Source organism: Euprymna scolopes, chromosome 4 (assembly GCF_053919585.1).
Source record: "Euprymna scolopes isolate OS-2025 chromosome 4, ASM5391958v1, whole genome shotgun sequence".
Lineage (NCBI taxonomy): Eukaryota > Metazoa > Mollusca > Cephalopoda > Sepiida > Sepiolidae > Euprymna > Euprymna scolopes.
In genome coordinates this window covers 167,204,480-167,232,310 of record NC_136485.1, presented here as the reverse complement: position 1 = coordinate 167,232,310, position 27,831 = coordinate 167,204,480, and the positions used below count along the sequence as shown (strand labels likewise).

General features: G+C 33.7%; 1 long non-coding RNA gene across 1 annotated transcript; it reads right to left on the bottom strand.

Annotated features, from left to right (window-relative positions):
• Positions 1-632: 632 nt before the first annotated feature.
• LOC145270050 (uncharacterized) lies at positions 633-15,185 on the bottom strand. The gene is made up of 3 exons (XR_013865296.1): positions 14,931-15,185; positions 7,978-8,015; positions 633-4,574 (listed from the first exon to the last, which is right to left on the bottom strand). It is a non-coding gene; the product is annotated as an uncharacterized LOC145270050 (long non-coding RNA).
• Positions 15,186-27,831: the final 12,646 nt, after the last annotated feature.

Sequence of the window (27,831 nt, the reverse complement as noted above, 5' to 3'; positions counted from 1 at the left end):
CTATGTCACGGGTCATTGCAGACAATTCAGGTATGAATTTTGATAGCCTTAAACCCATTTTTGTTGTTAGATTTACAATCTTACGACTTATTTATATACATCACCAGTTATTACTCTTATCACTACAGATTACTATATATATATATATATATATATATATATATATATATATATATATATATATATATATATAATATATATATATATTAAAATAAAGCTTCCGTTTGAAATTCTGTGCAGATTTCCGCATCCAACAGAAAGATACCCAGGTTCAACAAGATACACATGAAAAAGATCGGAGATTACATCGACTGACGGTGTGAAAATAGCACTCAAGATGAGAGCTGTAATCCTAATAATCCAATTAATTAATACTCATCTAAAAAAAAATCAGAAACATAAGAATATTGCTTTTCTGAAGTTTAGGTTTTCGTATGAATAACGAAATTTATATTATGAATGAAAACTGAAAGAAAAAATTATGCATTGTAATTTTCTCATCGGTAGAAAACAAGTTTTTCGATCAGTGCTACAATGAATTTGTCATTTTCAATAAAAGAATAAAGTGAATGACATGTTGGGGTATGTAGTGCCTAGTGTCTGTAGCTCTTTCTTCCCCTCTCTTTCTCTCTCTCTCTCTCTCTCTCTCTCTCTATATATATATATATATATATCCAGATCTATATATGTAATAATAATGTCTGTGTCTATATGTTCCTTAATATGAAGATAAACTAGGATGGTTAACTTAAATATAATTGTTTAACGTGTCAAATGCTGTTATAGTCATTAGACGAATAGTCCATTGTCTATAGCTGCTATCTGCAGGATCTGAATACTTTGTCATGGTGCACTCACATCGTAGCTTATGTTTTGCCGCCCATTTTCTTACACCCTTCCTTAACTACAGGAAGCTTAAACATATTTTGACATATTAAGAAAAAGAGAAAAAAGTTTTATATCTTTTTTTCAGTCTGGGGGGAGTATTTGTACAGTCACTCACACACGTATGGACACACACACACACTCGCGCACAAATAATGAAATATTATTCATTCCATTTTCCCATCTTGAGGAAAAACATTCTCTCAGCAACGGCTCAAATTCTAATACGCCCACACACTTTTCCCAAAACAACAAAAGTGAAAAGAACCTATTTTTGGCATACGTAGTTGAAAGCAGGTCACGTGACACAACCAGCCAATGAAAAAATTTAGAATATAATTTCTTTTACAAATTTCCAAAACGTCAAAATATCAGCAGAAGCTAATGTTCTCTGGAGGCGGTCGGAGAGGTATAAAAAGGGCATTTTTGTGCTTAAACGAGAGTCGACCTTTGAGCACCATGGCGTAAACATCAACATCGACCCGTCTGCGTTTGGACATTAAACACATGCGCACCCAACAATTCCTCCACGTGTATACGGACTTGCAACCCTAATGGACTTTTTATTACCCTTTTCTCTCTCTCCACTAAGTAAGCGGTGGACTTTTTATATTGTTTAATTCTTTGTAAAAAGAATGGTTATTTCTAACCAAGAACTTTCATTTTTCTACATCTTTTCATTCAATCACCTCAGTCGCAGGTAGAGACTTTCAGTTAAGAAGAAACTTTCTTATCTTCTCTTTTCATTCATTTACAATTTTTAAAAAATAAATTTTGTAAATAATTTATCCATTCGTCTCAGTCATCTTTGCTTGTTTCAACTCCTTTTTACACTTGATTCTTATCACTATTATTACTATTTTTTTTATTTATTTTTAGTCCCGCAACAACTTTATTCACTATTCATCAAAATAGAAAAAAAAAGAATTCACAAGAAAACCTGTGTTGCAAACATGAAGCATATATTCATAATTCATATGTAATAATATATTATAATTGCTTTTCTGTTTTTATAAAGAATTACGTTCTCAAATGTGACTTTCCTAACGGTTTAGAAGACAAACTCTTTTGTCTTTTGCGTTTACATATTTACAATTAAATTTGACATATAGAAAAACATGACAGATATTTCCAAGACATTTTTTTACTCCATTTTCCTTCAGTCGAAGTTATGAGAAATCAAGTGGTGCCTAACACTTTAACTCTATATCATGTCACATAGATATTCGAATTTTCAATTAAAGTATTTTATCTCTCAAACACTGAGGTAGTATCAAAGTTGAGAATATAATTTCCTCCTCCCCAGTTGACTATTTTAATATGTTTTAGTATATCTCTCTATTTAGTCTCTTGGTCTTACTAAAATCAGATCAAGAATTCATCTAGTCTGATGGAGTATTCAGCTTAAAGCAACATCACTTAGAGATGCATCATTACTTCGAGGTAATCTTATTTTTGCTGCGCATACTGTGATTTTTAACAATTTGGTCAGGGTTTACTTCTAGGAAAAAAGTATTCCTATGCCAGGTTGTTCTAATAATCCCCTTTACAGAAAGACCTTAGACACTTGAGGATCGTGTCTTACGGGCATTCTAGTTCTCTTATGGCATATGTGAACGCATATGTACAAGTAAATTTGATTTTTGAGCAAAACAGGAACTACACATTTCACAAGAATATGGTTTTTCTCCAGTATGTGTTCGCATATGTGTGATTAAACTTGATTTTTGAGTACATGAATATCCACACACTTCACAAGAATATGGCTTCTCTCCAGTGTGTGTTCGCTTGTGTATTGCTAAAGTTGATTTCTGAGCACATGAATATCCACACACTTCACATGAATATAGCGTTTGTCCTGTATGTTTGTACATGTGTTCAACAAGACGTGTTCTCTCAGAAAAAGCAGAGCTACACACTTCACAAGAATATGTCTTTTCTCGAGAATGTTTTCGAATATGTACAGTTAAATTTGATTTCTGACTACAGGAGTAATCACATACTTTACAAGAATATGGCTTTTCCCCAGTGTGTTTTCGAGTATGTGTAACTAATTCCGATTTCTGAGTAAAAGAAGAATCACACATTTCACAAGAATATGGTTTTTCTCCTGTGTGTGTTCGCATATGTATAACTAGACTTGATTTCCGAGCTGAAGAATATCCACATACTTTACAATAATTTGGCTTTCCTCCTGTATGTTTGTGCATATGTTCAACAAAATCTGTCCTCTCAGCAAAGGAAGCTCCACACACTTCACAAGAATATGGTTTTTCTCCAGTATGTCTTCGCATATGTGAGGCTAAGTTTGATTTCTGACTACACGAATATTTACATAATGTACAAGAATATGGTTTTTCGCCAGTGTGTGTTCGAATATGTGCTGCTAATTTTGCTCTCGTAGTAAAAGAAGAACCACACACTTCACAAGAATATGGTTTTTCTCCTGTATGTTTTCGTATATGTGACACTAAGTTTGATTTTGTAGTACAAGAATATCCACATACATTACAGAAGTGTGGTTTTTCTTTTGCATGTGTTCGCATGTGTTCAACAAAACATGATTGATCAGAAAAAGAAGTACCACACACTTTGCAATAAAATGGCTCATCTACAGTGTGTATTTGAATATTTTGTGGAACTTTAGACACGTCAGTTCCGTTTTTCATGTCTTGTGTCGAATTTGAGTTAGGAATAAAAGATAAATCACATACTTTGAAAGGTGACTTCTCTTCGGTGTGATTTTGCATTGCTTTATCTTGTTTTCAAGGCACTTTTTAAATGGTAAATTACTTTTTAGAATATTCTTATTTTTCACTAAAAATATTCAAGCTTTTTGCTATAGATTAAAATTCAATGATTTATTTGGTTTCTCTTTTATCTTATGGAGGTCACATTCACCGAATTAGTTTTATAAGATATTCAATGAAAAACATATAACAGTTTAGATCATTTCTTATTGACAGTGGCTTTTTGTCAGTTTTTACTTGAATATATTTCTGAACTTTGAGCTTATTTCAACACATTTTATCATCTTAAGTTTGGTCTTTTATATGTTGTGTAGAAGATTAGGCACAAACTTTGAAAGAATATAATTTCTCTACACTGTAACCTTACATTGCTATTTCTTGTTTCGGGCCACTTTTAAATAATGAATTAAGTGATCCCATATGAATGGTTCATATTCGCCATTCAAGTTCAAGAGATATTCAATCAAAAAGAAGATATATATATATATAACACATTTATATCATTTCTTAATCGATTCTTGAAATATCATTTTAAATTTTATATTATTACAGCAAAGGCCAAACAAATTTAATTTAAAGTTGAAAGTTCAGAAGCCATAATAAAGTTGAATAATTTAAATCAACAATTTACCTGCTCTGAAAAGAAACGTCTACATGCAACATATTAATTCAATCAAATTCTTTTCAGTTTCTCCCATCGTATATTACTCAAAATTGAACTTTAAAACAATTTATATTTGGATTAAAGTTTGTTTTAAAAATGATGCACTAAAAATGATATCACATTCAGCACATGGAAATGTTCTAACTATTTTGTTTCATAATACAACCCAGATGAAATCTTTTTCACAATATGTTCGTTTTAGTTTAATATATAGAAATTTTGTCTTTCTAATGACAATAAATCCAAATCCACCAGATGCTTTCTATCCGGAACATCTGTAAGTAAAAATGAATAATATTTAGGTTTTATTGTCTATACTTTCATGCAAACATATGCATTAATTTTCATTATTATTGTTGGATTAAACTTACAATTTCTTGGTAGAATTCCCTTCAGAAAACCTAACTAGAGTATTAAAATAAACCACAAAAGATTTTAATAGTGAAATAATCGAGTCGGTTAAGAGATATGTAAATCAAATCTACTTAGTTGAATAAAGTAAAAGTTTTAATTGAATATGATTTTATACGAACATTATGTATTTTGTCCTTTAGTTGCAATTATTTGCATCTTGTTTTCAATATTTGTAACTTTTCATGATTATTATATTTTTAATTATGCTCTATTAGTAACAAAACATTGCTGTAGTTGTAGGATTTTGATAATTAATATGTTTATGTTCGAGTGAATTCTTAGTTTTGGGATTTGCATTTTCAACAGAAGGCCACGTTTAAAATATCAGTTTCAATTGCTTAGGGTTACATTATTGATAACATTTTATGATGTTGAGCATCATACAATTATTTGCAATGAACTATAAAAAAAGGTATAAATCTGATTGGCTAATTAATTTTCAGATTGTTGTTGTTGTTGTTGTTGTTGTTGTTATTATTGTTGTTGTCATTGAATTAAACTCACAATTTCTAGATAGATTTCATTATTAGAAAATCACTCAAGACTATCCTATTGTTATTATTTCCAACGCCTCCAGGATAGAGTTAGACACCACTCCACTGACTGAGAACACGAAACTGAAGTGCAGCATCTGAAGAACAGATACTATACTGTGATCTCGGCCCAAAGGCCAAGTAAGCCCCTGCCAAATTGTTATTGTTGTTATTATTATTCTTGTTATTGGATTAATCTCACAATTTCTAGACAGATTTAATTCTAGAAAATCTAACAGGATATATTAAAAAATCACTCAAGATTATTATATTGAAACAACCGAGTTAAATTCTTATTATGTCATAAAACAAAAACAACCATGAGACGTTGAATGTGAACAATCTAATTAGTAGATTAAAGTAAAAGTTTAATTAGAAATTCTTAGGTTTTAGATGAGTTAATATAATTTTGGTATATTTATGCAGATAACATTACTTAATATAATTTGTTCTTCAGTTGGCATGTGTGAAACTATGTGATATTTTCAATAGTTCTAACTTGTATAATGTATGGTTTCCATTGTTAATCTTTTTTATGTATAAGTTATTTTCGAATAGTGAGTGAATTTTGGGGATGTAGACTTGTATCTTTATTGGAATGTTTTTAAAATATCATAATTTTATAGGTGAATCCAACAGATATTGCGAAAAATTGAGCGAAAGAGTACATACAAGAAAAAGATGAGATTTTGTTTTCTGTTGAGCAGGTTTCTTGCCAAATATAGCAGTTTTCATATTAACAGTAATAAAATCGAGCTTATCCTGCAACTGTGGAGATGAAAGCAGATCTTATGACATCTAGATGCATTGAATGCATCTAGATGTCATAAGATAGCAACTTCATCTGGACGAGATGACTAGGATCATTGTGAGAATGATAGATGATGTATTTATTTGTGTCAGGGTTTTCACATTAGTGTTTGTTGTTTTAGGTCTTAGAATTAAACATTTATTCAAGACTGATTTTCTAGCACTTGATTACCGTTTGTCAACCAATACTAAGCAGGTATATAAGAGATGGATTTTGTTGATGGGTAGTTTGAAATGAAACATGAAATATGAATTTAGCCAATAAATAAGTATGAAACAATCAATGTAAAATTAAATAATAAATATTTTTAAAATCAAAACGAACAATATAGTTTTTTTAATCAAAATGACCAACAATATTTGTCAGGAAATCAACCAATTTCAATGAAATTTTCAGTATTTATTAAGTAATGATCACAAAATATCAATCAATATCACTGGAAACCTATTATTTTGTGTAAACAAAAAACACCTTTACTAGTTAAATACTAAAAAAACGCATGAATTCAATTTTGTTTTTCATGAAAATAAAGCATCATAGATTGTAATAATTGGAAAAAAAATTTTCAGGAACATTACAAAAAAAAAACCTAATGTCTGTATTAATAATATTATAAATTGAAGAAAAATCAATTTTTTCAAACTAACGATATTACCATAAAATTAAGCAGTTAATTCAATATTTCATAAATGTGTCATAGAGGATACAAATGGAGACTTACCTTTAAAAGGTTACTTTTTAGAGTTATTCAGGTGTGGTATGAATGAATTAAAGTAATTTTTATAATATTACAACCTTCATATTCCCATGTTTTATCTAATACTTTAAAATGGCCACAATTTTTTCTTGATACATAAGACACTTGACATATGCTCCAAACAAGACAATACAAAACACCTACTCCCATGTTAAGAAAACAATAGGAAATGCATTGGATAATGAAGGTCTTAATGTCATAAAAAATACTTGTCGGTGGCAAATTTAACTGTGATATTCGTCCATACCAGTCCTGAATACTCCTAGAAATCAAATTTTTAATTGTGAGTCTTCATTGGGTCCTCTAAAGCATATTGATGCAATATTGTTACCCCTAAAAATAAAATAATTGCAAAAACTATTTCATGTTATTAAAAAGGTAACATTTTAGCTTAAATTTTACAGATTTTAAGATTTCAATACTTTCTTTTCACATATGAACATTTTTCACTGTAATTTTTTTAACACATGAATATAGATTTGTTTCTTTTAAAACACAATCCAAATTTAGATGTAAACTAACAAAATGATTTGATAAGCCTCTTTAAAAAGTATAGCGGGTGCGTTTTTTTTTCAGTTATTTTTGCCCGTACATACTGTTTCAATCTGCCTGTTTACATTAACAGCTCGGCACAATTTCTTTTTCAAACCGGATAAAAGCTTTAGATTCCATTAAAATACACAAAACTTATTCCAGGTAGGTAGAAAAGTAACTTATCTTTCTTTTGGTAACATTCATTTGTTATATTGATCTCTTTTTTTTTTTTTTTTTGTTGGCTTCTCTGCTAAATCCCCCCAAACGGTTTCATCATTAGAATTTATATACTTCCGGTTGTTTTTGGAACATGTGACCAGATTCACAGGACCAACGACAATGACATCAGTAGGTTACATGATTTTAATGCTTAGGCCATCTTAATATTACAGAGGGCCATGGAGAGGTCCACTTACAAAAAAAGTTTTTCAACAACCCTTAAACTGTCTCAGTAAATATTACACTTTCATAATGGATGGCAATACCTTGGATAACGGCCTGTTTCCAGAATTCATTAACCCTACAACTGACATGGGAATTGTGAATTTTATAGAATACATAGAATTATGCTGTTAACTCTGCACCTTTTCTTTGTCTCATTTAAACAAATTTAGTTTTTCATGACTTACCTGTTTTCACTTTTTAGAAGATCTTTCTAAGAAAGAATCTGTAAGAAAAAGAAAGAAATCCATGATTTTTTTTTTATTATTCAAAGTTGTTTTCATCTTTTCAGGAGATTTGCTAATCAATTTATAGAAGTTATCTTTTTTAATATTAATCAAAACAATAACAAAAATAGAACAATATTAAAAATCAAATCTGTAATCATAAATATGTACTCCTACTGTTCTCACCCTGAATGTTATTAGCACTACATTTTGGTCGATATTACCTCCAACCTTCTTTTGGTGTATCTTGCTCAACTCTGAGGTTTCTATTTACAATGACTCCCAACAAGGGCAGAGTAAGACACCAGGGTCGTCTTTTGACATGGACAATGTTTCAGTTAATGTAATCAAGTACTTTATCCCCTACACCATGGACCCTTTCATGGCGTCATGGATAATGTACTTGGTAAAATTTACATTAATCACCAGTGTGGGTAACACTAAAAAACACTACCCAATCATGGCTGATGGAACAACAGCATGATCCTCCCATGGATGAAATAAAGGTTCTGTTTGAAATTCTGTACAGATTCCAGACTTTGAAGAAGGTTAGAAGTTACATCAACTAAAACATTGTGTGAATAGCATTAAAGATGAGAACAGTAGCTCAAATAATCCAAATCTTAACTTGTCAATACTTTTTTTTTACATCAACAAATTCGGTTTAAAGGGGGAATATAAAGCCCATGCAAATAGGAATTTTAATTTTTAAAAGATAGGATCTACTTTCATCTAACAATTTTGTTTAGTGTAGCTTTTATAAAATAACTGCTTTTTCAACCAAGCTAAAAAAAGTGACACCGAGATAAGCTGTCTAATTAACTGATCAGTTTCTTGTATTTTTCACTTTGTACATGTTTCCGGTACTAGTAAATATCAAAACTCTGGGCATAATGTATGATAACATTTAACATGTAAAAAAAAAACAGGCATAAAGTATAATATTTAATAGCTATGTAAAAAAAATACAGGCATAAAGATATAAGATTTAATAGATATGTAAAAATCATGCTTGCTGGTTTATATAGTATGATATAGAAAATAATTGGGTATGGAAGTTTTTGTGGAATGTAAATGTGAAAAATGTGATAAAAGTGAAATTTGCAAAGGAACTGGGATCAAGTTGTCTCACACCATATGTGAAATTTATTCCAAAATAAAAATGAGATTCTACTTTTTGTAGGCGATTATATGTAAAAAACTGAAAATTTTGATGTTAAAAATAAAAACAATTATTTTAGAATTTAGTAGAGGGCCAGTTTTACATATAGGTGTTTTTTATGGTTCAATTGTAATTTAAACAGAAACATTCATTTCGAACACACCCCTGTCATATCAAAAAACCTACTGTTGATTTTATATGCCGGACACATTTGTTTGTGCAGTGATAAAATTTTTCAAATGCACTTGTGATGTTAGACTGTATAAAAGTAGTGCCTTTTGTCAAAATCGAATTGTTCCATCTTTAATTTTTTTTTTTGGAATTATCGATTTTTGATAATTATCAGAGGCATTGTGGTATAAAATCAATCTAAGAACACTCCCAGACACATAAGGTACATTTGTGTGAAATTTCTATAAACAATAAGCCCAGCCGTTTTGGAGTCCATAAGGAACAAACAGACAAATTCCTTTCATATAATAGTAGAGATCAAATGAAAAATGATTACTTATTTCTGAACCACCAGGTGTTTTTTTTATCGGAGGGGATCATTGCTTTTCAAGGTTCAAAGGTCAATTAAGTTTAATGAGTGTCAAGTGGCAAGTAAAACAACATCGTGATGATCTGTAATGGTTGAACTTGATATTCAGTATAATTTGATTTGAATTGAAAGTCATTTTTCGTTTCAGAATGAAAGAAAAAATCTTGTTCCAAACAAAATGGCAGTCGTCAGTCAGAGAAGCTTTGAATTGTAAAAGCCAAGATGAAGACAAAGAATCGGGTTTTCTATTGGGTAGCTGATCTGTACAGGTGTTAGATTGTAAAAGTCTGCAGACAGAAACCAAATTTCTTCTCATGTTGGACCTGAAAAAAATCATGTGCAGGAATACTGAAAGATTCAATATTTTTATGGAACAACTGGTTTCTGATTGGTTGCTCGCAGAACGTGGCTCCATTTGATTGGTCAGTTGCTATCACGAGTGTCAATAAGTAGAACCTTCCAACTTTCTGTAATCATACCCTATTATATGCCCCATTCCCCTCCTCAATTAGGTGACAGATTGCTTGATTTGCCAGGGATGTGGGTTCCCTTTTGGAATTTGCATAAGAGGTCATTGTAACAAAGGGTTTGGGTCCGCATCACTCTTTTGACTGACAAATTAGCGAATCTGGTATAGTTCAGTAATGGGGGGGTCTTTATAGGAAGATTGTAAATAGTATTTCATGTTGTAAATAAAATTTTTATGCCTCTATCCCCTTCATTGCATTTTCAAATATGAGTTTTAAGTAGGTTACTCATGGTATGTTGTTTTTATGATGATCTATGAAGGATGTATATGCTGATGGATGTATCGTATGAATGCGGTATTGTGATGAGAGTAGAGTGAAAGATGGAACTAGCTAGGTTAACTTAGTTAGCAATAGTTTGTGAAGACTGTCTCCCCTCCTCCCATTTTTTGGCCTTGTGCCAAATGTTTCTTTTAAAATTTTGTATTTTAAACAAAAATAAATATTTACCCTATTATATCCAAAAATATTGCAACAATTTGTTTATTTAGAAGGACGGCTTAACAGGAACTTGTTTACATTAGTCTTGAAAGCAACCATGTTATAGTCAGTTGACTTTTTTTTTTTGCTGCCCAGGAACACTTTTATTAAGTACAATACTTAGTGTTTAATTAATAATCATTGTTCATGATACAATCTATTTCTAGTGTTTTAAGGCTTCTTATAAAATTTGCGCGTGGGAACATGTGCTTCAATTGCCGTTTTGAACCATTCAGTGGCCTCATTTGTGCAATGTTCAGCAGGAAGCGAAAAGATATTTTCCATGGCGTGTCCTTGATGAGATCCCTGATGGCTCCCAGTCAGCCTTTTTATAATATCTCGTTGTTTTGAGCAGTGGCTCTTCGGCTTTGGCTCTAAAGTTTAGGGCTATTTCAACCATTACCACTGCATGATCGGCGTTCTCAAGTGGGCTGTGGGCATTAGTTACACAGTCATCGGGAACTGTGGTCAGAAACAGATCAAGAAGTGATGCATGTTGTTCTTGCTGGTCTGGGAAATGGGTTGGAAATGTAACCATCTGCGATAGGGAATGAGATTTGCAGAAGTTATGTGCTTCTAAACTGTTTGATTAAAATTATATTTTCTTACACAAACTTTTCAATAAATGTTAGGTATAGGCAAAATGAATGCCGATGCTCAAAATGTACAAACCCCTCCCTTTACTTAAAAAATCACTAAAAATCAGGAAATTAACCAATTTTAATGAAATTTTCAGTATTTATCAAATAATGATCGCGGAATATAATTAACTAATTATTTTTATTTAAATCTTAGTGGAAATGTATTATTTTGTTTAAACAAAAAATACCTTTACTAAAGTTATGGTTTTCAGTAGCAAGTAAAAAACACAAGAATTTATTTTTGCCTTTTTTATATAAATAAAGCATCGTAATTTGTAACAATAAACAAAATAAAATAAATTTTACAGAAACATTACGAAAAAAGACCCTAAAGTCTGTATTAATGAATTCGATATAACTTGAAGAAACATGAATTTCTTGAACTACCGATATTACCATTGAATTAAGCATTGTTTATTTAATATTTTCACACAAAAAAATTATAATAGCAAAAATATTTCTTTTTTTTTTTAAATTACAGATTTCGCATAGTTTTTGTATGCAAGATTTTTATAATTTCCTTGCTCACAAGAATGTGAAACTTTCAGCCAACATAATTTTTATATAATCTCGAACAATAATTAAAAAAAAATTAATTTAAAAACAGGAACATAAAAATAATTCAATTAAAAAATGATAAAAATTTATATAAACGTTCAGAATAGGAATGTACGGATGCACGTCTGGGGAAAAAAGAAATCTGACACCCCTACCTCCTTTTACTATCATGACTTCATTTTGAAACAGCGTTTTGATTGGCTGTAATTTTGGGCTTTCGTATAATCATGTTTACAAACTTTTATTTGTTGCATTTTTAGCGAACGGTAGAATTACTTGTTTTTGAGGACTAATAAAGTTATTTTTTGCACAAACAAGGTTTTTTTTTATTTAATTCAATATCTTAGAACTTTACTAATTATTTTTTAAATAGATCCAGAAAACTAATATTTATCTTTTAAAGGATTTTTACAATGAATTTATTTAAAAATTTAGCTGAATTAGTTAGCTCGCCATGATAACATTTTTCATAACTTTTTTTGTCACGTATACAAATATTTTTTTTCTTTAGGAAATTAACTTTAGTCTCTAATCTTTCAAATACAATCAAAATGTAGTCGGAAACCTACAAACAAAAATTATGATAAATCGGCTTTCAAAACTAGGTCACCCGTATCTTTGTCCACCATTTTTGCCCGTACCTAATAAATGTTTTTACAATTATATCTTGATAAATTTTTATACAGTAAATGTTTTGATTTTCAAATGGCGCTCGTCCAGTGTAGACAATTATGAATAGGTCATTTTCATTTTCTGTTTTTAATAATATATATATATATATATATATATATATATATATATATATATATATATATATGTGTGTGTGTGTGTGTGTGTGTGTGTTTCATGAAAAATTTTCCCGTTTTCATTAATTAAATCAAAACATTTCCAAACTAAACAATTACAGATATATGTTCTCTTTCACTTTCTTTATTAACTTTTTTTTTGGATAGTTCTTTCCAGAAGTAATTAATATCTAGTTTAATTTTTTTGTTATTTATTTCTAACTTCAGTCATAGTTTAAAATACTGATTTCGGTAAATGTTACCTTACTCTACAACATCCACTCTAATCTGTTTATTTAGGGGTATTCGAAGTCGCTGACAACGAATCTGATAATCAAACCTGCCACAAATTTACCATTTGCATTGTATTAGCCCCTGGACCGAGTATTATGCCATTTCAACGCCTTCAGTAGTGTTTTTCTTACATGATACATTCGTGTGTGAACGGGTGTAGTGGAGTGTCTTATGTCACATAGAAATCTTTAAGCGACCATTTGAAATAAGAAAATTTAAAAAAAAAAAAAGTGGATAATTCTGTAGCAGTGTCAGAAAACGCCATTAAAAATGCGTGATAAAAAATTGAATAATTCGACCTCCTATCTTTCGAAGCTTATAACGACTTAAAAATGTAATTCAAACCCTAATTTTTTTTCAATTAAGGAGCAAAGACCAATTTTTAAAAAAATAACAGGTTTAATAGCAAATTATGCAATATTTGTTTTTTTAAAATCGGTTTTCTTTAAAAAAGATTTAAAGAAAATCAACAAATTTTAACTTCCTTCAATAAAATATATATATAAATTCCAAAAAATCACTTACCTATAAAAAATACTATTCAATGGGTACTTCCAGTCTTCATTTTTAAGAATTTATCCATATTTATATTTTATATTCAATGTCCTTTTCAATTAAAATACTTTTTTTAAGCGAGTATTAAAAAAATACCGCAACTTCAGCTCGTCACAAATGGAAAAAAAGGGAGATAACCGTTTCCCTTTCTTAGAGTTGTGAACTATGGTGGCCTGTAAGCGACAAAATTAATGTCTCTTTCTATTGCTTGCTGTAAATAAAAGTTAGTAAATATTGGTCACCATAGTTGAAAATAGTACCATTTCACTTCTCAGTTTTTGTCGATAAAAAAAAAAAACAGTCAAGCGATTTTTGATTTTTCTTTTTTTATTCTCTTAAAGAAATACGTGAGATTTTGATTTAATATATTTTATTTCTTCTTTATGGAGTGCATTTTTTTTTTTTTTTAAGATCTAAAAAAAAAAGGAAAAACATTGAATGAAATAGAAATAATTGTCATAATTAAACGAAACTTTCTGTGCAATATAACAAAATTATAAGGTTTCGCATGTTTTTTTTTAAAAAAAGGTTTAAAACTTTGAACTTTACAGGTAAATTTGCAAATAACTGTTCTTTTTTGTTGTTTTAAATTAGCTTATTTTATTTATTGATCTTTTATCTTCAATTTGAGGTGAGAAAATTATTTTCATTTTAATAGACATTTCAAAATGGAGGGGGGGTGAAAAATTCCCCCAAAATTCTGACACACCTAATAATTCTGTTTACATTCAGGAGGGGAGGGGGGGGCAAAAAAGAACGAAAAGCAATGTTTGGTGCTTATGTTTTTGTAAACCGCTCGTGAAATCTTTTTAGATCGATTAAAAAGCATTAAAAACTATGCAAGACAAAAAAAAAAAAAAAAAAAAAAATGAACCACCTTTTTTTTATTTTTGGAAAACTTTCTTATTTCAAATGGCCGCTTAAAGATTCCTACGCGATCTGATGACACTTCGCTACGTATCATATAAGAAAAACACTACCCGACCGAAAGCATTGAAATGGCACGAAATAGTCCCAAGGCCCAGGGGCTCATACCATGCAAACGGTAAATTTGCGGAGAGTTTGATTATCAGATTTGTTGTCAGCAACCTCGAATACCCCTAAAAAAAAAAAATTAATAAAAAAATAAAAACATTAGAGTGGTTGGTGTTCTGTTGTAGCGTAAGGTAATATTTACTCTGATTACTCTCTTGGATTTGGACGACAGGTGTGCGAAATAAAATGGCGTCTCCAGTTTCGGCGATAAATTGTAGAAGCACCATATATATATATATATATATATATATATATATATATATATATATATATATATATATATATATATATATATAATGCCATCAATCCATAAGAAAAAGTGGGAAAAAATCTTACCTTTCATTGAAGGAAGTTGAATGTGAAAATCAAGTGAAAAAGAGAAAAAAAAATGGATGTTTTATTTGTTTGTTTTGTTTTCTGATGAAAACAAAATAAAGTTTTGTCAATTTGACAGAATTTCTACCTTTTCGTGTCCAATTCATTAAACAATAAATGATTAAAATCAAAATTAAATAGTGGAAGTATTTAAAGAAAACATTTCACGGACAGATAAAGAAAGTCGTTGTAAAGCGGTGTAAAACATTGATACGTTCCGTGAGTAAAAAAGAACCTCTGTTCATTAATAACGAGTAAAAGGAAATGTGGTAAAGTTCAAATTTCGTTATTTATCATTGCGGTGGAATGTGAGTGTGATGTCAACACTTTAACACCGGTAACAATTTGAAAAGAACCCGAGCTTACAAATGCTGGCAAATCACAATTTGTTTGCTGTTTTCCCGGCGCTTTCTTAATGAAATAGGCCAGAAACTATTTGCTTTAATAACTTTCAAAACAAATTCATGAAAAATGTTTCGAGATGTTATTTTCAAGTTTATTTGGTTAAGCGTTTGAATAAATATAAATAAACTAGTGAAAATACTATCTTTAAAAAAAGGGGGCACGGTCCTTAAACTCCCGAGGAGGGGGGGGGGTCACCTCAAACATACAAAAGGGAATAAATCCGAGAAAGTAGAATCTCCACTCCCGTTCGTTGCACCTACTCTCTTGCCAGATCTGGAATCTCTCCAGCATTGAAAAATGAAGCTCGTTTTGTAGTTTCCAGCTTCACGCGCACACAAGATTTTGCGAGAACACACATAATAAAATGCTGGTCGCCATCTTTGTTTTTTCTTTTCTCGGCCTGAACTCACTCGCTCCACACCCACGGTAAGACTTCTGTTTTTCTTAGCTTCTGATTACACGCCCCCTGAATCTGAAGATCATATTTCGTAGTCTCTCATCCACTGTGGCAGTCGCCTCTGTAGAGGACTAGAATATATAAATCCTAATCCCATTACAAAAGAAAATAATGAAACGAATGGAATGAAGGAAACAAAAATTCAGTTGCTGAATGAAATAAACGTGTCGTTTATTTTCTGTTGAAAAATGAATGTTTTAGGTATAACACGTGTTCATCATGTCCACGTTCGGGTGTCACCATCGTTTGTTGCGGGACTGGTGGTATAGAAAGAAAAGGAAATGCATGTTCATCTCACGTTCAGGTCATCATTGTTTGTTCGCGCGTGGACAGAGGAGTGAGTAATGTAGTGGAACAAGAAATGGCCATCCGGCATGTAGAAAGAAAAAGAGAGAGAGGGTTGATATTGATTAAGCTGTGCACTATGTTAGCAGGTCAGCTACGCGGAGGTGTTCTCTGGCACAAGTTGTAGTTAGAGAGAGAGAAAGAAAGTCAATCCAGGTTATGGAGATAGAAAGCGTATAAAGTGTACATACTGTTTGTTAGCTCTTTGCCCACATAGTAGCAAGTGGCATGAGGCGCGCAGTCACGTGCGCCCCAAAAGGGCAAAATGGTTTGTAGACCACTTAGCTCAGAAGGCGAGTTGAAAACGGAGGAAGCAGCTTATTGCTCTTGCTTTTATAGTTGTTTCCAGTGGTCTTTTGTGCATGTGTGGATTTCCCTCAAAGGGGAAGTGACGTTGCCCATGAGTGCGTACGTGTGCGCGTATGTATGCATACATGTGTATACGTTAGCGTGTGTGTATGCACGTGAATGTGGTTGTATGTACATGAATGTGAAGACATCTACGTATGTGTACGTGTGCGCACATATGTTTGCGTGCGTGTATGTATATGAGAAGAAATATGGCTTGAGATGTGAACGCATGTTTTTGTGTGAGACTAGAAAAGGCTCGCACAATACTCCCCTTCCCAAGAAAAAAAATATATATGCAGTGTATATATATATATATATATATATATATATATATATATATATATATATATATATATATATATTTTGTAAGTAATGTTTTCGGTAATTGACTTTTTGTCTTGTTTTTTTTTTTTTTTTGCTGTTGGTGTGGTTGTTTAAAAAAAACGTCAAAAACGGAGTGTGTTCGTAAAAAAAAAGTATTACTCACGCATGCACAAGACGTTTACTCTTTTTTTTAGGGTGACATTTGTTTGTTTGTTTGCTTTTTTTTGTGCTGACATGTACAACAGTGCGCCTCTCGAGGGGGGGGGGGTCACAAAATGGAATAAATCCGAGAAAGTAGAATCTCCACTCCCGTTGCACCTACTCTCCTGCGAGATCTGGAATCTCTTCAGCACTGAAAAATGAAGCTCGTTTTGTAGTTTCCAGCTTCACGCGCACACAAGATTTTGTAAGAACGCACATAATAAAATGCTGGTTTTCCTTTTCTCGGCCAGAACTTACTTACTCCACACCCACGGTAAGACTTCTATTTTTCTTAGCTTCTGACCACAACTTGTAAGGCCACCTGGTGTTGCTTGGGATCGTATGATAATGAGAAAAATTTTGAACATACCAGTTATTCTTAGGACAGAGGAAGTTTATATATCTATGTATCATTAGGTGTGTCAGAATTCGCTATTAAAAAAGGAGTGATTATGTAGACTCGCTATTTTTCGAAGCTTATAACAATATGAATAATGTAATTTAAACCCTATTTTTTTCACTAAAAGGAGTAAAGACCAAACTTTAAAATAATAAAAGGTTTTATCGAAAAATATGCAATATTTTTTTTAAATCGGTTTTCTTTTAAAAAGATTTCACGAAATTCAACGAATTTTAACTTTATCTAAATATGATACATATATATAAATTCAAAAAAGTCACTTACCTACATAAAATACTAATCAATGGATGCTTCCATTCTTCATTTATGAAAATTTGTCCATATTTATATTTTATATTCCATGTATTTCTTAAATAAAAGAATTTTTTAAACAACTATTTGAAAAGACTCCCATTATGTAGGCATTAGCCGGTCTTAGCAAAGCAGTGTTTCTTCCTGTTTTGAAATACAGATGGACAAAAGGACATAAAATCAACACATACACGTAAGCTGTGAAGCCTTGTGCATGAATAAATATGTGTCACCGTTGCTAAAAAATAATCATATTTTACTTATCAGTTTTTGCCGATAAAAATAAACACTCGACGAATTTTTTTTTTTTTTCTTTTCCAAAAAAAAAAAATTTGAATGAAATAGAAAAAAATCGTCGTAATTCTACGCAATATTCTGGATAATATAACAAGATTATAAGGTTTCACTTAAAAAAAAATTCAACGTGGTTTAAAAAAAAAGGTTTAAAACTTTGGACTTTACAGGTTAATTTGCAAATAACTGTTCTTTTTCTTTTGTTTTAAATTAGCTTATTTTATTTATTGATCTTTTATTTTCAACTTGTGAGATATAAATTTGAGGTGAGAAAATTAATTATTTTCATTTTAATAAACATTTCAAAATGGGGGGGGTCAATTTAAAAAAAAAAACGCTTGTCTAGAATATTGTATTCGGTTTATTGAAAAGAGCATAAAATTTCACATAGACCCTGAAAATCTCATAAAAATTGAACCATTAGAAAAATTTTGATAGATTTTTTAAGTTTAAAAATTGAAAACAATTTAACTCGTGAAATTCAATTGATTTCATTACGTATGAAACATGGCTGCATGAACGCGCGCAGGCACTTTGTAAATACTGTTTTTTATAAAATAAAAAAATGATATTTCTATTATTTTTTAAACAACTTTAATTATTTATTTTGGAAGTATATTCCATAAAGAAAATAAACAACCCACTTTAAAAAGAGACATTACGAGTTTTTTTTATATTTTATTCGCAGTTTTGTGTTAGGGGTCTCAAAAATCCCCCCTCCAAAAAAAAAACATTCTGACACACCTAATGTATTATTTGCCATCTTTAGCAGAAGAATATTTTACCTATCCTAGGACGGGTATTACACAACATATGTATGAAATAATTGTACCTTCCCTAGGACAGGAAATTTACAGCATGTATGTGGGAAAAAAATGTCCTTTTATATGTTGTGTTTCGACCTGACACTTTGGACTCACACGCAAAAGAAACACGAATACAAGTCGGAGAACAATAAAAGTGTATTCAACACAAACGTTTAGGGTTTTAAATGCTTTTAGGGCACAACCTAATAAAATAAATAATTCAATACAAGCTTCTGAAATGACGAACACAACAACTTCATAAAAGGTAACAGAGAAAAGGTTTATTAAAGAGAATGCGATATGTTCCTTGTCAAAAGCTGGACTCCAGCTACCTGGTGCTATCGTGGTAGTGTTGCGGACCAGGATATAAAATACCCTAACTCGCTACAAGAAAAAATAATGAAACGAATTGAATGAAGAAAACAAAGAACTCAAATGCTGGAATAAAATAAACATGTCGTTTATTTTCTGTTGTGAAATGAAAGTCTTCGGTGTACACGTGTTCATTCAGCCGTTGACGACTACGCGCATGGAAGGAAAGGGGGAATGCAATAGAGAAACGCAAAGTGGCAAGCCGTCTGTAGAAAGAAAGGATTAAGCTCAGTAGAACGTCGCGTACATGTCTGTATCGATGGGCCAAAACGAAGGGGAGATAGAGTGAGAAAAGTCAATCCAGTTCATGGAGAGAGAAAGCGTATAAAGTGTGCTTGCGCTTGCCCCACATCACAGTAGCAGGGAAAGTGACGTAAGAGCATGCGGTCGGTTCGTCGACTAAGCAGCTCGAACGCTGGTCCAGACGAAAAAGGGAAGTTTACAGGTTTTGTTGACTTTTATACTGGAGTTAGTGTTCTGGGTGCGCATGTCTGGTTTTCACTTAAAAGGAAGTGACGTCACAGCTCGTGTGTGTGTGTATGCACATGAATGTGAGTGTGTGTATGAGGATGTGTATATGCGTGCATGTGTCTGTGCATACATGCGTGCGTACATGTGGCAAAACATGTTCGAACAGTAGTTATTCCAGTGGAATCGTCGATCCCGGTAGAAATAACGTTGAGGTGGAGAGAGCGAAGAAAAGGGTCCGTTCTGTTTGGTGTCTCTCTCAGTAAGGACGAGTTCTTATTCCTCAAACCAGATGCTGGCCGAATTCCTTAGGGGATAGGAAGGATCAATGTTATTGGGATTTCCCAAACGTTTGAAGTAACAAAGTAATGTGACGACGTCAAGAAGAAAGGAAAAACAAACACAGAGTTAAATGTTATAAAAAAACTGTATTTACAAAAAGGGAAAATAAAGGTGTTGCAAACAATTGGGTTTGCGGGAAACTTATCTCACAGATGTGATGTGTCCGTTTATCAATTAAATCTTTCCTGTGTCCTTAGTTGGTATGAAAGAGAAAAGGTGCGGCCTTGGTCTATGCTGCTATTACGGCTTGGACTCCATGTGCGTCCCGTATTTCTGGTGGCGGAGAGCTGGCGAAATGGATGTACTCGCAATCAGGTCCCAACCGCAAAAGAGACCGAAAGTTCGAAGGGGCCGCGCAAATAGGGGTCGGGGAGGAAACTAGAATGGCAGCCCGTGATTGGTTGTTTTTCATCCAATCACAGGGCACCACACTAGTGACTCCGTAATAATTCCAATATTCTCCCCCAAAACAAAATTGCAATATGAAATCATTGCAACATAATTCTCTGCAGTTACAGGTCCTTATGCTTTTAAGCTGGAGGTTCATAGCAGGCTTATTGTAAGGCAACTATCCCATAATGAAAGGTCGCAGAAACTTGGATTTGCCTCCCTTTGAAGGCAAATACGGCCCATAGTAAAGTTCATAGGAAAATTGATTTTTTTTTTTTTTAAGGCAGACATAGCCAATAATAAAGTTCATAGAAAAATTGATTTTTTTTTTCTTGAAGGCAACCATAGCCAATAAAAAGGTTCATAGGAAAATTGATTTTTTTCTTTTGAAGTCAAACATAGCCAATAATAAAGTCCACAGGAAAAATAGATTTTTTTTGGAAGGCAAACATAGCCAATAATAAAGTTCACAGGAAAATTGATTTTTTTTTTTTTGAAGGCAAACATAGCCAATAATAAAGTTCTCAGGAAAATTGATTTTTTTTTTTTCTTGAAGGCAAAAATAGCCAATAATAAAGTTCACAGGAAAAAGATTTTTTTTTGAAGGCCAAACATAGCCAATAATAAAGTTCAAAGGAAAATTGATTTTTTTTTAAGGCAAACATAGCCAATAATAAAGTCCAGAGGAAAAATAGATTTTTTTTTTTGGAAGGCAAACATAGCCAATAATAAAGTTCTCAGGAAAATTGATTTTTTTTTTTTTTTAAAGGCAAACATAGCCAATAATAAAGTTCACAGGAAAATTGATTTTTTTTTCTTGAAGGCAAAAATAGCCAATAATAAAGTTCACAGGGAAAAGATTTTTTTTTTGAAGGCCAAACATAGCCAATAATAAAGTTCACAGGAAAATTGATTTTTTTTTTAAGGCAAACATAGCCAATAATAAAGTCCAGAGGAAAAATAGATTTTTTTTGGAAGGCAAACATAGCCAATAATAAAGTCCACAGGAAAAATAGATTTATTTTTTTTTTGAAGGCAAACATACTAGAATATAGAAGAGGTGAAGATTGTATTCACAAAGAGCTTAAAGGTTTGAAAGAAGTGAGTGTAGTGATTTATTTTGTATGTAAAGAATTCTCATTTTGGTGCACCAATAGGACTATAGAGATTTCATCCCTTCAATAATAAGGTAGGATATCATTAACAGTTATTATTTTTTCTTCTTTTTACAATAAGTACCTATAAGCTAAGGTATGTGAAGATTGTTTTAGATAAACTGAATTTAATAGTATATATAGGGGTTAGTAAGAGAGTTTTTACTACCTTTTAAATTTTTAGTCCTTTTAGGACGTTGTTTCATTGGAACAGATGAGCTATTAGTATTTGGTACATCATTAGGAGATTTTGAATTTGCAGCATCAACTACTCTCTTGGAGTCTGGAACAATTCCAGGATGGTGTGCGTGAGTTAAAGATAATTCCAGAGGATACAGGAGCTTGATGGAATGGACCTGAACCGACCCGTCACCTCTTTTAACTTTTACAGAACGAATTTTTTTGTCGTCACCAACAATTAATTCCAAAACTCTTCCCAGCAACCAAAATGGTCTAGCCTTGGCAGGATTTTTAACAAGAACCACATCATCAACCTTGATACGATTGTGAAAATTGACCTCGTGCAAATCTTTACATTGCTCCCTCAAACTCAACAAATAGTCTTGATACCAAAGCTCACGGAATCTAGTTAGCATAGAATCCCGTGCTTCAATGGATTTTACTACATTTAATCTTGAAGGAGGGTCAGATTTCCAAACATTCTGGTCATCTAATTTTAGTACAAGTCCTAAATTGGCATTAGGACGAAGAAAACAGTTGGGGGTTATTATTTCGAGGTCTGAATCCGAAGAACACCTGTAAGTGAGAGGTCTTTGATTTATGGCATTTTGAATATCCGAAATTATAGTAAGGAGATCAAAATATTTAATTCGAGATCGCCCAATTGTTTTATACAAACAAGATTTAATGGTTCTGATCATGCGTTCCCATGTGCTCCCCACCCAAGCAGCATATAAAGGTATTCTGATATGCTTAATATTATACACTTGGAAGTGTTCATTAAATTCAGAGGAGGCAAAAACTTCCTCTATAAGGTTACAACCAGCTATAAAGGATCTGGCACTTGTACAAAGGAGGCATAAGCCCATTTCTCTACACCTAGAACGTCTCGACTCAAGGGAGAAATATTTTGGACAATGGTTCATAGTGTGTCCATTGACGCTGCAAAATCTGCAATGCTTAGTAACTTTGCTAGATTTTATAGCAAAGTTTTCCAACGTTGGGACACCCTTCCTTACATTATTATTTTTATTATAATTTCCTTCCCTAGATTTGAAATTGTCTTGGTGGGAATTTGGAGTTTTTTTAAAACTGGTTTTTATCAAGGTTTTTATGACCTCATTATAACTATCAAAGATCTGATTAATTTTTGGATAGTTACTATCAACTTTTCTTATTATCTCTTTTTGAAGAGTTGGGGGTAATTTCGAAAAAATTACATGGCTAATCAGTTCGTAGCCAGGAGTGTTTTCTTCAAAAAAATCCAGACCATACGAAGTCTTTAGTTCAGCTAGGTCAGCCTTTATTTCTGACAAAAAACTTTTTATGTTAGCAAACTCTGGGTCATATTTAGGAGTATTACCCAGCAGTTGTTTAAAAATTTCATCGATAATGAGAGGAATATCCAAAAACTCCTTTCTCAATAAATTGATGGCCACTTCAAAGTTTTCATCTTCTAACGAGAGGTGAGACACTAACTGAGACGCGTAACCTGTCAAAAAACTTTTTAAAAGTGATAGTTTGGCTTTTTTTGAATGTACGGCGTCCACACAATTCTCAAATTGAGCTAGGAAATTTTTAAATTCAAATTTACCAGCTCTTATGCCACTAAATTTTGCACACTGCAACCGTGGGGCTGAAACGCACGCGGCTGCGAGTGGCATTTGTGGATTTTGTACTAGGACCGATTCTTTATTGGAAGGAGAAATATTCTCTTCCAGTTCAGTGAGCCTTTTGAATATGTTGTAAACGAACTCCGCCTGTAACTTTTCGTCTTCCAACATACCGCTATCTTCTAAATTGATATCGGCCTTTTCACAGGCTTCACTTATTCTATTATTAATTACGTCGACCTCCGTCAACCATTTGTTAATAAGAACTTCTTGCCTTTTAAAACAAATGTTATTGAGCGACACTTCTGCTGACATTAAATCAACGGCCGAAGTTATTTTCCTTTTAAAGGAATCTCTATTAAAAATCAAGGCTCTAACGCCCTTTATCTGTTTAAAATCATTCATACTGCTGAGAGCAAATATCTACAAGCAAAATAAAGGAAGGAAACGGAAGGAAAGAAAGAAAAAAAGGGGGGACGGACGAAATTAACCTCTACAGATCCAGTAGTAACACCAAAATAGCATAGGCTTGTATTCCCTTCCTCAAGCGACGTCACGGTTGAATTGAATTTACACAAATCTATTTCGTGTTAAATTATTCCACGTGTTATTTTTAGTCTCTAGCGTAAAAGGCTAGTTTCAATTGTTTGCAAATTATTGGGATTTCCCAAACGTTTGAGGTAACAAAGTAATGTGACGACGTCAAGAAGAAAGGAAAAACAAACACAGAGTTAAATGTTATAAAAAAACTGTATTTACAAAAAGGGAAAATAAAGGTGTTGCAAACAATTGGGTTTGCGGGAAACTTATCTCACAGATGTGATGTGTCCGTTTATCAATTAAATCTTTCCTGTGTCCTTAGTTGGTATGAAAGAGAAAAGGTGCGGCCTTGGTCTATGCTGCTATTACGGCTTGGACTCCATGTGCGTCCCGTATTTCTGGTGGCGGAGAGCTGGCGAAATGGATGTACTCGCAATCAGGTCCCAACCGCAAAAGAGACCGAAAGTTCGAAGGGGCCGCGCAAATAGGGGTCGGGGAGGAAACTAGAATGGCAGCCCGTGATTGGTTGTTTTTCATCCAATCACAGGGCACCACACTAGTGACTCCGTAATAATTCCAATAATGTACCATAACTCTGATTGGTCAGTATGTGGCCAAATCGCACAGGGGAGAGGCATTGATTCGTTAAAAGAAAAAAGTTCCATTTGTTTCTGCTACAGAACCCCCTGCTTAGGCAGAAAGCCGACGGAGAAAAAAGTAGCATAACAAATGGCGAAAAATAAAAATGTCTTTTTATTGTATTTATTTTTACGAGAAAGAAAAAAAAGTTCTTACTTTTGTGTGAAAAGTAGGAAATATTTGCAACTTTTTTTGTAATATTTTATTTTATTTTTTTTTTCTTTGAAAGAAGGGAAAACAAGGAAAAAAATATTTTCTTAACAGAAATACAAAGTTTTACACAGTCTCTTTGGCCAATGTATCCGTCGACCACTATGTGTAGTGGTGACATGATTGTCTTCATTTGGAGCATTTATTTCAGGTGTATGCATATTTTGATGCTGTGTGAAAGTAGGAAGAATGTGTGGCTCGTGTGTTTTTGTGTCAAGAAAGGCTTTTTTTACTCTATCAATAGAGAAAGTTTCTCTTTTACCACTGATATCTTAAGTAAAAAGTTTATCGGTACGTGAAAGCACACGATAGGGGCCAGTATAAGGTGAAGTTAGGGGGGGCTTTCACAACGTCCTTTCTAAGAAAAACATGAGTCCATTGGGACCGAAGCTCTAATTGCCTGTTCCCTAGTGTGCATCGGTGGGAGCTTACTAAAATAAGCTCGCAGTCTGTTGACATACAGAGCTGAATCATTTGTTGTTAAATCTATTGAGCTGAGCATTTGGCCTGGCAACGATAGAGGTACTCCATATACAAGTTCGGCTGAAGAGTGTCAAGAAGGACAACCAGTATATATTCGCTCCATCACTGCTGGTCAGGGTAAGCACGTAATACTGCTTTCAATTGGCGATGGAAGCGTTCAATCATCCCGTTAGAAGCAGGGTGATAGCTTGTAGTGCAAATACGTTGGATCTCTAGAATCCTGGAGAGTTCCTGGAAGCGTTCAATTATCCCGTTAGAAGCAGGGTGATAGCTTGTAGTGCAAATACGTTGGATCTCTAGAATCCTGGAGAGTTCCTGGAAGCGTTCAATCATCCCGTTAGAAGCAGGGTGATAGCTTGTAGTGCAAATACGTTGGATCTCTAGAATCCTGGAGAGTTCCTGGAAGCGTTCAATCATCCCGTTAGAAGCAGGGTGATAGCTTGTAGTGCAAATACGTTGGATCTCTAGAATCCTGGAGAGTTCCTGGAAGAGGTGGAATTACAATTGTACGCCATGATCAGTGGTGATGGTGGTGGGAACTCCGTAATGCGATATCCAGCCTGATATAATGGCTCGCACTACAGACTCAGCCGAAATGTCTGTAAGGAGAATGGGTTTAGGCTACCATGTGAAACGGTCTATACAGGTCAGGAGATAAGCATATCCCTGATTGACCGGCCAAGGTCCAACCAGGTCGATGTGCACATGGCTAAACCGAACGTCTGAGGTGGTGAATGTTCCAAGGGGTGCACGGATATGCTTGTGCACATTTAACTTTTGGCAGGATATACAGGAACGTGTCCGTGTCCAGGCAGTGATATCATGCCTCATATTTGGCCAGAAAAATCTAGCTGTAATCAGCTTCACTGTGGCTCTGCATCCGGGGTGTACCAAATTGTGTAGGGTGTCAAAAACAACTCTACGATGAGTCATTGGAATGAATGGTTAAGGTGAATCCGTTGAAGTGTCACAAATGATCTGTGTGTCCGAGGTAGGCACGGGCAGGTATGCGAATTTGCAGGTTGTAAATTCAGGTGACAACGGATCCAATGTATCCAGGCTTGGCTGATCTAAGGCCATCTGCTGCAAGTCGATATCCGATGGTGAGGACAAAGAATTAATGGGAAGGCAGGACAAAGCATCTGCCGCAGCATTCTGCTCACCTGAGATATGTTGGATATCGCTGGTGAATTGCAAAGCAAAATCCAAGTGGCGTGTTTCACGGGGAGAATATTTGTCCAGCTTAGAACGCAGTGCGTATGTAAGTGGACGGTGATCAGTGTAGATCACAAATTGACGGCCCTCGAGTGAATATTGGAAATGTTTTACTGAGAGGTATGTTGACAGGAGTTCACGACCAAACGTGATGTAACGTTGTTCTGCCAGTTTCAGCTGTCTTGAAAAGTATGCGAGAGGTTGTAACTGTTGTTTGTGCTGCTGTTGCAACACTGCACCTACAGCTGTGCCTGATGCATCAACGACCAGAGAAAACTGGGCATCGGGTACAGGATGTGCAAGTAGCGATGTTGTCGCCAGTTTTGTTTTCACTTTATTAAAAGCCATAAGCTGGATCTCATTAAGTGAGATTTGCTCATTTTTCTTCTTCCTGTTATGTAACAGGACGGAAAGTGGAGCTAGGAGATCCGCGCAGTGTGGGATGAAGCATCTGTAATAGTTTAACAGACTGAGGAAGTGCCTTATTTGGCGAAGTGAAGTGGGTTGTTGAAGGTCTTGTAGAGCCTTCACCTTTTCCGGTAACGGAGATATACCATCTGGGCTGATAATGTGGCCCAGGAAAACTAGTGACGACGCACTGAAAACACATTTACCAGGGTTAATCCTCACCTGGTATCACTGAAACCGTTCAAATAGTAGGCAGAGGTGAATGACATGTTCCTCAGGTGAGACACTTGCCACAAGAATGTCGTCTATATAGTTATAAACGAAGTCCAAGTCACGCACTACTTCATCCATGAAGCGCTGAAATGTGCTAGCCATGTTGTGGAAACCAAAGGGCATAGTTAAGAATTCAAACGCTCCGAATGGAGTCATTACCGCAGTTTTAGGTATGTCGGCCGGATTCACTGGAATCTGATGGTAAGCCTTAACTAGGTCTAGTTTGGAGAAGGTCTTACAACCATGTAGAGAGAAAGCAAAGTCTTGTATATGTGGGATTGGGTAAAGATCAGGTACCGTCATGGCATTGAGTCGTTGGTAGTCCCCAGTCAGACGCCAATCTACATCTCGATTCGGGACCATATGCAAAGGGGAAGGCCATGGACTGGACGAGGGACATATTATTCCTAACTGCAGCATATAGTTGAATTCTGCCTTCGTTGCTTTAAGTTTATCGGCAGGGAGGCAGCAAGGGCGTGAGAGAACAGGAGCACCTGTGGTCTCGATGTGGTGTTTTGTAGTGTGCGTGGGTTCACTTACCACAAAATTTAACTTTGTTAACTCCAGATAAGAGTGTAAGGGGGTCTGATACGGGTTATCTGAAGCGGCAATGAAGAATACTGGGCTGATAGAGGGGGTGTTTGTTTTTACACCAGAGACAGAAAGTTCCGTATTTACGT